This window comes from Triticum aestivum, chromosome 1A (genome assembly GCF_018294505.1).
Source record: "Triticum aestivum cultivar Chinese Spring chromosome 1A, IWGSC CS RefSeq v2.1, whole genome shotgun sequence".
Lineage (NCBI taxonomy): Eukaryota > Viridiplantae > Streptophyta > Magnoliopsida > Poales > Poaceae > Triticum > Triticum aestivum.
In genome coordinates this window covers 575,679,162-575,693,514 of record NC_057794.1, presented here as the reverse complement: position 1 = coordinate 575,693,514, position 14,353 = coordinate 575,679,162, and positions in this window count along the sequence as shown.

Here is a 14,353-nt window from a genome sequence, read left to right as displayed (position 1 = left end):
GACCCTACGGGTTCGAGAACAATGTAGACATGACCGAGACACGTCTCCGGTCAATAACCAATAGCGGAACCTGGATGCTCATATTGGCTCCTACATATTCTACGAAGATCTTTATCGGTCAGACCGCATAACAACATACGTTGTTCCCTTTGTCATCGGTATGTTACTTGCCCGAGATTCGATCGTCGGTATCTTAATACCTAGTTCAATCTCGTTACCGGCAAGTCTCTTTACTCGTTCCGTAATACATCATCTCACACCTAACTCATTAGTTGCAATGCTTGCAAGGCTTATGTGATGTGCATTATCGAGTGGGCCCAGAGATACCTCCGACAATCGGAATGACAAATCCTAATCTCGAAATACGCCAACCCAACATGTACCTTTGGAGACACCTGTAGAGCTCCTTTATAATCACCCAGTTACGTTGTGACGTTTGGTAGCACACAAAGTGTTCCTCCGGCAAATGGGAGTTGCATAATCTCATAGTCATAGGAACATGTATAAGTCATGAAGAAAGCAATAGCAACATACTAAACGATCGAGTGCTAAGCTAATGGAATGGGTCATGTCAATCACATCAATGATGTGATCCCGTTTATCAAATAACAACTCTTTTGTTTATGGTTAGGAAACATAACCATCTTCGATTAACGAGCTAGTCAAGTAGAGGCATACTAGTGACACTCTGTTTGTCTATGTATTCACACATGTATTATGTTTCCGGTTAATACAATTCTAGCATGAATAATAAACATTTATCATGATATAAGGAAATAAATAACAACTTTATTATTGCCTCTAGGGCATTTTTCCTTCAGTCTCCCACTTGCACTAGAGTCAATAATCTAGTTCACATCGTCATGTGATTCAACACTAAGAGTTCACATCACCATGTGATTAACACCCATAGTTTACATCGTCATGTGACCTATACTCAAAGGGTTTACTAGAGTCAATAATCTAGTTCACATCATTTATGTGATTAACACCCAAAGAGTACTAAGGTGTGATCATGTTTTGCTTGTGAGATAATTTTAGTCAACGGGTCTGTCACATACAGATTCGTAAATATTTTGCGAATTCTATGTCTACAATGCTCTGCACGGAGCTACTCTAGCTAATTGCTCCTACTTTCAATATGTATCTAGATCGAGACTTAGAGTCATCCAGATTTGTGTCAAAACTTGCATCGACGTAACTTTTTACGACGAACCTTTTGTCACCTCCATAATCGAGAAATGTTTCCTTATTCCACTAAGGATAATTTTGACCAATGTCCAGTGATCTACTCTTAGATCACTATTGTACTCCCTTGCTTAACACAGTGTAGGGTATACAATAGATCTGGTACACATCATGGCATACTTTATAGAACCTATGGCTGAGGCATAGGGAATGGCTTTCATTCTCTTTCTATCTTCTGCCGTGGTCGGGCTTTGAGTCTTACTCAATTTCATACCTTGTAACACAGCCAAAAACTCTTTCTTTGACTGTTCCATTTTTGAACTACCTCAAAATATTGTCAAGGTATGTACTCATTGAAAAAACTTATCCAGCGTCTTGATCTATCTCTATAGAATTTGATGCTTAATATGTAAGCAGCTTCACCGAGGTCTTTCTTTGAAAAACTTCTTTAAAAACACTCATTTATGCTTTGCAGAATAATTCTACATTATTTCCGATCAACAATATGTCATTCACATATACTTATCAGAAATGCTGTAGTGCTCCCACTCACTTCCTTGTAAATACAGGCTTCACCGCAAGTCTGTATAAAACTATATGATTTGATCATACTATCAAAGCGTTTATTCCAACTCCGAGAGGCTTGCACCAGTCCATAAATGGATCGCTGGAGCTTGCACACTTTGTTAGCTCCTTTTGGATCGACAAAACCTTCCGGCTACATCATATACAACTCTTCTTCCAGAAATCCATTCAGGAATGCGGTTTTGACATCCATTTGTTGGATTTCATAAAATGCGGCAATTGCTAACATGATTCGGACAGACTTAAGCATAGATACGAGTGAGAAACTCTCATCATAGTCAACACCTTGAACTTGTCAAAAACCTTTTTGCGACAATTCTAGCTTTGTAGATAGTAACACTACTATCAGCGTCCGTCTTCCTCTTGAAGATCCATTTAATCTCAATGGCTCACCGATCATTGGGCAAGTCAATCAAAGTCCATACTTTGTTCTCATACATGGATCTCATCTCAGATTTCATGGCCTCAAGCCATTTCGCGGAATCTTGGCTCATCATAGTTTCCTCATAGTTCGCAAGTTCGTCATGGTCTAGTAACATGACTTCCAGAACAGGATTACCGTACCACTTTAGTGCGGATCTCACTCTGGTTTACCTACGAGATTCGGTATTAACTTGATTTGAAGTTACATGATCATCATCATTAGTCTTCCTCACTAATTGGTGTAGTAGTCACAGGAACAGATTTCTTGTGATGAACTACTTTTCAATAAGTGAGAAGGTACAATTACCTTATCAAGTTCTACTTTCCTTCCACTCACTTCTTTCAAGAGAAACTCCTTCTCTAGAAAGGATTCATTCTTAGCAACGAATGTCTTGCCTTCGGATCTGTGATAGAAGGTGTACCCAATAGTCTCATTTGGGTATCCTATGAAGACATATTTCTCCGATTTGGGTTTGAGCTTATCAGGATGAAACTTTTTCATATAAGCATCACAATCCAAAACTTTAAGAAACGACAACTTTGGTTTCTTGCCAAACCACAGTTCAGATTGTGTCATCTCAACGCACTTAGATGGTGCCCTTTTAAACGTGAATGCATCTGTCTTTAATGCATAACCCCAAAATAATAGTGGTAGATCGGTAAGAGACATCATAGATCGCAACATATCTAACAAAGTACGGTTATGATGTTCGGACACACCATTATGCTGTGGTGTTCCAGGTGGCGTGAGTAGTGAAACTATTTCACATTGTTTTAACTGAAGGCCAGACTCGTAACTCAAATATTTTACCTCTGCGATCATATCGTAGAAACTTTTATTTTCTTGTTATGATGATTCTCCACTTCACTCTGAAATTCTTTGAACTTTTCAAATATTTCAGACTTGTGTTTCATTAAGTAGATATACCCATATCTGCTCAAATCATCTGTGAAGGTCAGAAAATAATGATACCCGCCACGAGCCTTAATACTCATCGGATCTCATACATCAGTATGTATTATTTCCAATAAGTCAGTTGCTCGCTCCATAGTTTCGGAGAACGGTGTTTTAGTCATCTTGCCCATGAGGCATGGTTCGCAAGCATCAACTGATTCATAATCAAGTGATTTCAAAAACCCATTAGCATGGAGTTTCTTCATGCGCTTTTACACCAATATGACCTAAACGGCAGTGCCACAAATAATTTGCACTATCATTATTAACTTTGCATCTTTTGGTTTCAATATTATGATCATGCGTATCACTACGATCGAGATCCAACGAACTATTTTCATTGGGTGTGTAACCATATAAGGTTTTATTTATGTAAACAGAACAACAATTTATTCTCTTACTTAAATGAATAACCGTATTACAATAAACATGATCAAATCATATTCATGCTCAACGCAAACACCAAATAACACTTATTCAGATTCAACACTAATCCCGAAAGTATAGGGAGTGTGCGATGATGATCATATCAATCTTGGAACCACTTCCAACACACATCGTCACTTCACCCTTAACTAGTCTCTATTTATTCTGCAACTCCCGTTTTGAGTTATTAATCTTAGCAACTGAACTAGTATCAAATACTGAGGGGTTGCTATAAACACTAGTAAAGTACACATCAATAACATGTATATCAAATATACTTATGTTCACTTTGCCATCTTTCTTATCTGCCAATCACTTGGGGTAGTTCCGCTTCCAGTGACCAGTCCCTTTGCAGTAGAAACACTTAGTCTCAGGCTTAGGACCAGACTTGGGCTTCTTCACTTGAGCAGCAACTTGCTTGCTGTTCTTCTTGAAGTTCCCCTTCTTCCCTCTGCCCTTTTCTTGAAACTAGTGGTCTTGTCTACCATCAACACTTGATATTTTTTCTCGATTTCTACCTTCGTCAATTTCCGCATTATGAAGAGCTTGGGAATCGTTTCTGTTATCCCTTGCATAGCATAGTTCATCACGAAGTTCTACTAACTTGGTGATGGTGACTAGAGAATTCTGTCAATCACTATCTATCTGGAAGATTAACTCCCACTTGATTCAAGCGATTGTAGTACTCAGACAATCTGAGCACATGCTCACTAGTTGAGCGATTCTCCTCCATCTTTTAGCTATAGAACTTGTTGGAGACTTTATATCTCTCAACTCGGGTATTTGCTTGAAATATTAACTTCAACTCCTGGAACATCTCATATGCTCCATGACGTTCAAAACGTCTTTGAAGTCCCAATTCTAAACCATTAAGCATGGTGCACTAAACTATCAAGTAGTCATCATATTGAGCTAGCCAAACATTCATAACGTCTGCATCTGCTCCTGCAATAGGTTCGTCACCTAGCGGTGCATCAAGGACATAATTCTTCTGTGCAGCAATGAGGATAAACCTCAGATCACGGATCCAATCCGCATCATTGCTACTAACATCTTTCAACACAATTTTCTCTAGGAACATATCAAAATAAACACAGGGAAGCAACAACGTGAGCTATTGATCTACAACATAATTTGCAAAATACTACCATGACTAAGTTCATGATAAATTTAAGTTCAATTAATCATATTACTTAAGAACTCCCACTTAGATAGACATCCCTCTAATCCTCTAAGTGATTACGTGATCCAAATCAACTAAACCATGTCCGATCATCACGTGAGATGGAGTAGTTTCATTGGTGAACATCACTATGTGGATCATATCTACTATATGATTCACGCTCGACCTTTCGGTCTCCGTGTTCCGAGGCCATATCTGTATATGCTTGGCTCGTCAAGTATAACCTGAGTATTCCGCGTGTGCAACTGTTTTGCACCCGTTGTATTTGAACGTAGAGCCTATTACATCTGATCATCACGTGGTGTCTCAGCACGAAGAACTTTCGCAATGGTGCATACTCAGGGAGAACACTTCTTGATAATTAGTGAGAGATCATCTTATAATGCTACCGTCAATCAAAGCAAGATAAGATGCATAAAAGATAAACATCACATGCAATCAATATAAGTGATATGATATGGCCATCATCATCTTGTGCTTGTGATATCCATCTTCGAAGCACCATCGTGATCACCATCGTCACTGGCGCGACACCTTGATCTACATCGTAGCATCGTTGTCGTCTCACCAATCTTATGCTTCCACGACTATCGCTACCGCTTAGTGATAAAGTAAAGCATTACAGCGCGATTGCATTGCATACAATAAAGCGACAACCATATGGCTCCTGCCAGTTGCCGATAACTCGGTTACAAAACATGATCATCTCATACAATAAAATTTAGCATCATGTCTTGACCATATCACATCACAACATGCCCTGCAAAAACAAGTTAGACGTCCTCTACTTTGTTGTTGCAAGTTTTACGTGGCTGCTATGGGTTTAAGAAAGAACCAATCTTACCTACGCATCAAAACCACAATGATAGTTTGTCAAGTTGGTGTTGTTTTAACCTTCGCAAGGACCGAGCGTAGCCACACTTGGTTCAACTAAAGTTGGAGAAATTGTCACCCGCAAGCCACCTATGTGCAAAGCACGTCGGGAGAACCGGTCTCGCGTAAGCGTACGCGTAATGTCGGTCCGGGCCGCTTCGTCCAACAATACCGCCGAACCAAAGTATGACATGCTGGTAAGCAGTATGACTTATATCGCCCACAACTTACTTGTGTTCTACTCGTGCATATAACATCAACATATAAAACCTAGGCTCGGATGCCACTGTTGGGGAACGTAGTAATTTCAAAAAAATTCCTACGCACACGCAAGATCATGGTGATGCATAGCAACGAGAGGGGAGAGTGTGATCTACGTACCCTTGTAGACCAACAGCGGAAGCGTTAACTTGGTTGATGTAGTCGTACGTCTCCACAGCCCGACCAATCAAGTACCGAAACTACGGCACCTCCGAGTTCTAGCACACGTTCAGCTCGATGACGATCCCTGGACTCCGATCCAGCAAAGTGTCGGGGAAGAGTTCCGTCAGCATGACGGCGTGGTGATGATCTTGATGTACTATCGTCGCAGGGCTTCGCCTAAGCACCGCTACAATATTATCGAGGACTATGGTGGAAGGGGGCACCGCACACGGCTAAGAATATGATCACGTGGATCAACTTGTGTGTCTAGGGGTGCCCCCTGCCCCCGTATATAAAGGAGCAAGGGGAGGAGGCCGGCCGGCCCTATAGGCGCGCCAAGGAGTCCTCCTCCTCCTAGTAGGAGTAGGACTCCTACTAGGAGGGGGAAAGAAGTGGGGAGGGAGAAGGAAAGGGGGGTGCCGCCCCCCTCTCCTAGTCCAATTCGGACCAGGGGGGAGGAGGCGCGCGGCCGACCTATGGCTGCCCCTCTCTCTCTCCACTAAGACCCATATGGCCCATTACTTCTCCCGGGGGGGGGGGGGGTCCGGTAACCCTCCGACTCTCCGGTTTTCTCCGAAATCATCCGGAACACTTCCGGTGTCCGAATATAGCCGTCCAATATATCAATCTTTATGTCTCGATCATTTTGAGACTCCTCGTCATGTCCGTGATCACATCCGGGACTCCGAACTAACTTCGGTACATCAAAACTCATAAACTCATAATATAACTGTCATCGAAACCTTAAGCGTGCGGACCCTACGGGTTCGAGAACAATGTAGACATGACCGAGACACGTCTCCGGTCAATAACCAATAGCGGAACCTGGATGCTCATATTGGCTCCTACATATTCTACGAAGATCTTTATCGGTCAGACCGCATAACAACATACGTTGTTCCCTTTGTCATCGGTATGTTACTTGCCCGAGATTCGATCGTCGGTATCTTAATACCTAGTTCAATCTCGTTACCGGCAAGTCTTTTTACTCGTTCCGTAATGCATCATCTCACAACTAACTCATTAGTTGCAATGCTTGCAAGGCTTATGTGATGTGCATTACCGAGTGGGCCCAGAGATACCTCTCCGACAATAGGAGTGACAAATCCTAATCTCAAAATACGCCAACCCAACATGTACCTTTGGAGACACCTGTAGAGCTCCTTTATAATCACCCAGTTACGTTGTGATGTTTGGTAGCACACAAAGTGTTCCTCTGGCAAACGGGAGTTGCATAATCTCATAGTCATAGGAACATGTATAAGTCATGAAGAAAGCAATAGCAACATACTAAACGATCGGGTGCTAAGCTAATGGAATGTGTCATGTCAATCACATCATTCTCCTAATGATGTGATCCCGTTAATCAAATAACAACTCTTTTGTTTATGGTTGGGAAACATAACCATCTTCGATTAACGAGCTAGTCAGGTAGAGGCATACTAGTGACACTCTGTTTGTCTATGTATTCACACATGTATTATGTTTCTAGTTAATACGATTCTAGCATGAATAATAAACATTTATCATGATATAAGGAAATAAATAATAACTTTATTATTGCCTCTAGGGCATATTTCCTTCAGACATTGCATACGAACGCGGATGGTCCAAACATCAAATTTGTGTGCCTTGATGAGATGAAAAATTGTCATGTTGATCACTTTTCCATATAAGGACATCTTGATGCTTCTTAGAGTCAATCGTTAGCTTTCAGGTCGGAATCCGTCATGCAGTCGACTGGACAGTCCGATGCTCGTAGCGACTTTGTAGGTCACATACTAACTCAAATGATGATGACTTGAAAAGCAATGTTGGACAGTTTTCCATCCGAGGCCATCTCGATGACTTACGGGACCATCTTTAGCTTCAGGTCGAATAACCCGACATCAGTTGTATTTTAGGGTTCTTCAGACGGGAAAAACAATGTTCACCCGGGGGGGGGGATGTTCACTCGAGAAAAACAGTTTTCACCCTTATTGTCTCCCCTTGGGTTACCTGATGGAAGTTTCACTCGGATTCCCCAACTAAAGGTTCACTCGGATTTGAACATCATCACTCGGATTGGCTTGACTAGATTTTTCAGCCTGACCTTGTTTTGGCTCTACGTGTTGCACAAGTACTCGAATTGGGATGACTTAAATATCAAACCGGCTAGACGAGACAAAGAAATTCCTTGTAGAACACTAGTAATTTGCGAAACAATACTCAGAATACCAAATTTCAGCACTCTGAGCACAACTTTGGTCCCCGAGATGAGATCCGGTGACGATGTCCGAAACATCAAAGTTGTTCGGTTTGATCATACGGAAGGTGATGACATCAACACTCAACCCTCCATTTTATATGTTATTTGGGCCATAAGTCTATATCGGTCATTTTCTTGCCAAGGCCGATGATTTTATATGGTCCATTGCCTGTTTGAGCCTCATGCCACAGGCTTGGGTTGAATTGCCTCAACTCCTTAATTAGCTTTAATCGCACTTGAAAAGAATGCCATCAACAATCTAACGATAAAGATCCATACACCAATATGAATGTCAAAGTCATCCCTCGAATTGCCTTGTCCGCCCTTTCATTAGGATCTCTTACATGATCAATAATGATATTCTTTCAATCCTTGCTTTTGCCTGCATTAAGATTTTCATTAGTAGACGAAGCCATGTTCTCCTGATCGGCCTTACTTATGTCGACAAGACTAAACATCGGCTATTGCGTCAACTGACAATGACATCCCTTGGCATGCTTGGGATTCAAGATCTCCAACACTCGGGCATTGCCCTTCGAGCTTGCTGTTCGTGGCTCCAAAAGACGAACCCTCCTGCCCTTGGCGGCATCTTCACATACCCTACAACCTTGAGGTAGAGATGATTTTCGAGCGTCTACTTCCTGAATACTTGGATGGTAGTTGCTATCTCTTTTGGTTGGATCATTGGATTGATGGGAAGTCCATCTCCGAGGTTGCTCCTCTCGTCTTTGCTGTGGTTCCTTGCTATTGATAGAAGACTCGTTTGGTCCAGGACGGCCTCCACCCCCGATCTTGGCTTTGTAACATCCAAGGCGTACGTGTTCGGCCCTACAGCTATGGTCCAGTACATCGTCCTACGGCGCCATCTCCGTCACACTCACCTCTTGGATACCCGTGACGTGCTTCAGTGGCGTTGGACCGCCTCCGGACAATGTTCGGCTAGCTCCTGTTATAATGTGTTATTCCTGGGTGCCCTGCAGGCGCCGCACTAGCGCCTTATATGGAAGACGTGAGCACCATTATCTGTCAAGATCTTCATCTGGCTCGCTCTCCAGAATATGTGTTGGAGTGCGGACCGCTGGCCCATAGAGGCCTTCCCATGCCGACTTGTGCATCCTCTGCGATCAGGAGACCGAGGACATGCAACATATCCTCATTCGTTGCTCCTTCTCTTGGCAGGTGTGGCACGATATCCTTTCCTGGTGTCGTTCTACGATGGTCCTTCCTAGCCTGGAGCTTGTGTACCAAGACTGGTGGGTGAGATGTCGCGACCATGTCCCTCCGACCTTGCGTAAGGGGCTCTCGTCGCTTCTTCTGTTGACTGTTTGGTGGCTCCAGAGGTATCGTAATGGATGCCTCTTTGACGGTCTGACACCTTCCGTTGCCTCCACATAGTTCACACCATCCAGGAGAAGGCCAAGCTATGGACTAGAGTTGTATCCAAGAGGCTCGACGTAGTGTTAGCAGAGACATATGACTTTAGTTGTTGGGCTGAGTACCCCTTTTTCATATTCTGCTTATGCACTCCATACCACACCAAGCTGTGTACGTGGTTTTAGGCGAGTTGCACTCTGTAGCTTTTCACTTTCTACATCTCTGGGAGATGATATGCTGTGAACCAAAAGAAAGACAACACTAAAACGGAACCATATATAACATCGTCAGGCGCGTAATCTCAACTCCATTAGTCCTGAGATCGGTGCGGGCGGCCCTCTTAGAACTGCTGCGCAGATCCTCATCAAAGTAGTTGTACGGTTCTTCAGCAGCTCAGCGCCTTGGATCAACAGCTCTCTAGCTCCATCTCATTGCTTACCTGCCCAATATAAAACAGTCTCAAAAGGAATTTCTCAACACAAAGGTAACTCTGTTTCGACAGTTCAGATGACCTAGCAAACAGCAGCTACAAATCAACACCGTAATTTTTCTCATGCTCATGTAAAAAAAGCAAACAATACGCAGCTCAATGATTGAGCTTGCGGCTAGCCTGCTCCTCCTCGCCGCCGCGACGCCACGTACGCTCCCGGCAGCGTGCACATCACTGACAGACTTAATTATCGGCCCCCTCTCAACAAGCTTCTAACTGCGGCCGGAGTCCATGGACGAGACAACAGATGGATCGAGCAGCCCGGCGACGTGGCACGCCCCAATCGCTATCCATCAAACCCCAGCGATTTCTCAGGTTTTGACCCGGAACGGCATGCCGAGACCGACGTCGATCGAGCCACAGAGCGGCGGCAGCCGACCTCTCGCCCGCGGGCGTGACACCTGTGACCGGCGTCGCCGGCGATTCCATTTCCATCGCTGCCTCGTCGTCTCGTCCTCATCCGGTAAAGGCTGAGCGTAAATGCGGTCAAAGGGGAGCCCGTGTGAGTGAGGGGTGCTGGCGACTCGGCGTCGGGGAGGTGAAAAGCGTTCTTTTGGCTGTGTCCGGCGCCGATGCTGGCCCGACGGCGACCCGGGCCGACGGCTGCTCTGCTGTCCGCGGCGCGCGCGAGGGGCCTGCCGCGGGCCATCGCCCGGAGCGACACGTACGCGCGGCCGCGACGGCGACGTCCGCGGCGTAGTTGTGTGTGGGCGTGTAATCGCTGCTCGAGCGGCGCCAAGTGTCCAAGCTTCTAGAATACGCCCTGCGCCTTGAACCGTCTACCACACAATTAGAGCGTCCCTGCGTACATATTTGGTCCATGGATCGATATGGCATGGAACGTGAAGAAGCTAGGCAAGCTCCCACGGCCCACAAGGCCGGGCACCACATGCCGTTCCCTGTCAGTGACTCGGTGATGACGCCGTGCTGATCGATGGTGCCGCCAAGCCAAGTTGGCGACGTGGATGGCATCCGGCCTACCAAACGGGGCGAACCAACGGCCTCGGATCAACGGGTGGCTTCAAATTCGCAGATCCTTGACAACATGACTTGACTGGAAACTGCACATGAACGACCGGCCGGCTTGAATACACACAGTGGACGGGACATGAGATCAAGACAGGCCGAGCTAGGAACTCTGCCGACCTCAAAGTCAAAGATGGAAAGGCTCACTCGGACTAGGTCGCTGCATCACCGTGCTCCGTGATGGATCGCCTTCGCCATTTGACTTCACGCGCGGTTGCTGTAGCTGGTTGCCTTTTGCGTTTCAATGCTTCATTCACTCTGGCCGGGACCGTGATCGGGGGAAGACGAGAGGGAGTCACCATGACAAGTAGCCAGCATGCAACTGCGATACTTTACGGAGTGACATATCTTCCCTTGCGGGTGAAGATGAAATCAACTGATCGAACATCACAGAGAAACCTAGTTAAGTTTGGTCGAGGAGGAAGGGAACATCTCAGACAACAGTATGCTACTTCCTAGCATCACGTATCATGTTCACAAATCAGACGACCGATCATGAGCCATGAGCCACGCGTGCATGTTCCCTCTAGATGGTCATTCTCGAAACGACCGATCATGAGTCATGGAGGGAGATGCTCATGGGTCACGTTCACTTCTCTCTCTAGATGGTTAGTCATGAGTGGACCATGGGGAGCCGGGCGTTGTGCGCAACGTGACACGGGAGGTAGGTTCTGGTCGGTCGCAGGGTTGCTGTAGCGTACAGAGATGTCAGCTCATGTGTTCTGTCTGTGGCCATGGCCCGCGGGGGCGAACACACACACACACCATTGGTCCCGGCGGTGCATGCATGGCCACCCCTTTGACCTGGGCGAGCATCCAGCTGAGCTGAGCTGGCCACGGCCCTACTACATACGGCGACGTGCGAAATACTTGAGGCTGGTCACAATGACGAGGAAATTAGGAGTAACATCACATACTCCAATACAACTTTGCTTATGTGGCACATATTTAATGAAGAAAGAGGTGTTTGTGGTAACTAGCTACCGGAATATCACACACTCCAAGAAACAATGAGTCTATAACCTAATAAATACATCGTTGCATGACACTACATAAATGTTCCTACCCACTATGAAGGTAGTAACATAGTCTAGGAAAGTGTGTAAGTTACTAGCTTATGTTCTTACCCATTGTGATCAGCCTGATGGATAATTGGCAATCATGATCCAATTTTCCTTCACCTAGTATTTCGTTTTCTGGGAAAATGCAATGTCATTTTCCTTTGAGATTAGGGTGGTGTTTGGTTCTAGTCATAGGACTTTTTCTAGTCCCAATTAAAAAATCCTTAGTCCCTAAAAAGTCCCTCCCTGTTTGTTTCCAGAGACTAAAAAGTCTCTAGTCCCTTCCTAGAGGTTATTAAATGTCCATGTCGCCCTTAGTATATAGAAAAATAACAATCAAACAACACCATGTGGTGGCGGGCCAATGGATACATGGAGGGGCATTGTTAGAAAAATCACAAAAAGTCCAAAAAAGACTCTCCTTGAGAGTCTTCTTCATTTAGTACTAAACGCCTAGTTTAGTCCCTAAAAGTCCCTCCTGTTTGATAAAAAAGTCTCTAAGAGGGACTTTTTCTAGTCCCTACACAAAAAGTCCCTGGAAACAAACACCCCCTAATTTCAGCAAATAGTGCAAGCATACACAAACTCGATCATGTGGATGAGCATGGTTTGGCCACATTAATTTCGTTTCGAAGTTTTTTTCTCGTGGGAGAATATCTTGTCAGCTGTATGTGGCTATGTGTCACTTTTGAACTCTTGCTTGAGATAAGAGCATCTACAACCACGAACAGGAAATCCGACCCCTCAAACGTCCACGGAGGCGCCCGGGCGGTCCACGAACAGTGACCAGTCACATCTTAAATTTGCTCCTCTGCATCCAGATACCTTATACTAGAAACCTTAAATACATACAAAAGCATGCATACGATGAAATTCACGTACTAGGTAGATCAAATAACCTATACCGCCCTAATCGTCGTCGAAGAGATGTCGTGCCGGCTCCGGATACATGGGCGGCATCGCATCGGTTGCCACCAGTTCATGTCGAATGAATCTGTCGGTTGGCCTCCACATAGGCCTCATTATGGATGGACTCCAGGATGGCCTGCTGCTCCACCATCTCGGCCGCTTGGGCGATCATGAACTCCGCCTCCGCATCCTTCATGTTGAAGCCCGGAGCCGCAGCCAGCGCCAACTCCTCCACCTCCGGATCCGCCAAATCCACTGGAGCTAGCAGCTGCTCCTCTGCCTCCGGCTGCTCCTCCTACTACTACTCCGGCGAGTCCAGACGCTAGCCAGCCGCGATGGGTGCAGCGCGCTTCACCCGGATCTCATGCTCAATCTAGAACCAGCGATCCGGCATGAGCATAGCATAGGTGGTCTTCTTTTGCCAAACCATGGCGATGTCGGACGGCGTGGAAAGAGCGGCGGAGTGGGATAGAGGTGCTGGATGGGCTCGGGCTGCGACGTGGAGAGGGATGAGGTGCATGTGGCTAGGGTTGGGGACGCCGACTGGCTTAAATAACTTGATTTGGCCCCGGGCGGCGCACGAGAGCGGCGCCATGCGGCGTTCACACCCCCAACGGAGGAAACGTCCATCGGACCGCCGGGTTTCTGGACTATTTCGTGTGAGACCCCATCGTTAATCCGATGAGGCGGACACGCCCAGGCGTACCCTGAGGGGGCCATATCTGCCCCATATTTGGGCTGGGTGTGAGGGGTGCCGGTCAACCCGACGTTTGAGCCACGTTTAAGGAACCCGTTTGCGTCGCATTTTTGTGACCGGGCTATCCGCCTGGACATTTGAGACGGGTTTGGTGTGCCCGGCTCTAGATAATGTCCAGAGTGTCTGTCCGATCAGTGTCCGGTCAAAAATCAGTGACCCAACCGGACCCCTACTTTCCAGACCAAGCAGCTCAACCGCGACTACAACGCGATGCGCCACTCGTACAACGCGCCCCGCCGCGACAAACCCTCCTCGCCGAGTTCTGTGACCCAAGTCGTCCGCCACTCATGGCTCGGGCTGGTCGGCGATATGGTGCTATGTGTGCTCAGGAGGTCGACGACGTGCTAGAGAGCGCCAAGTTGTTTTATCAAATGTCTCCGATAGAAAAGAAAAGTAGGGATTCAAAGTGGGGATCATGGTTATTTTGCAGAA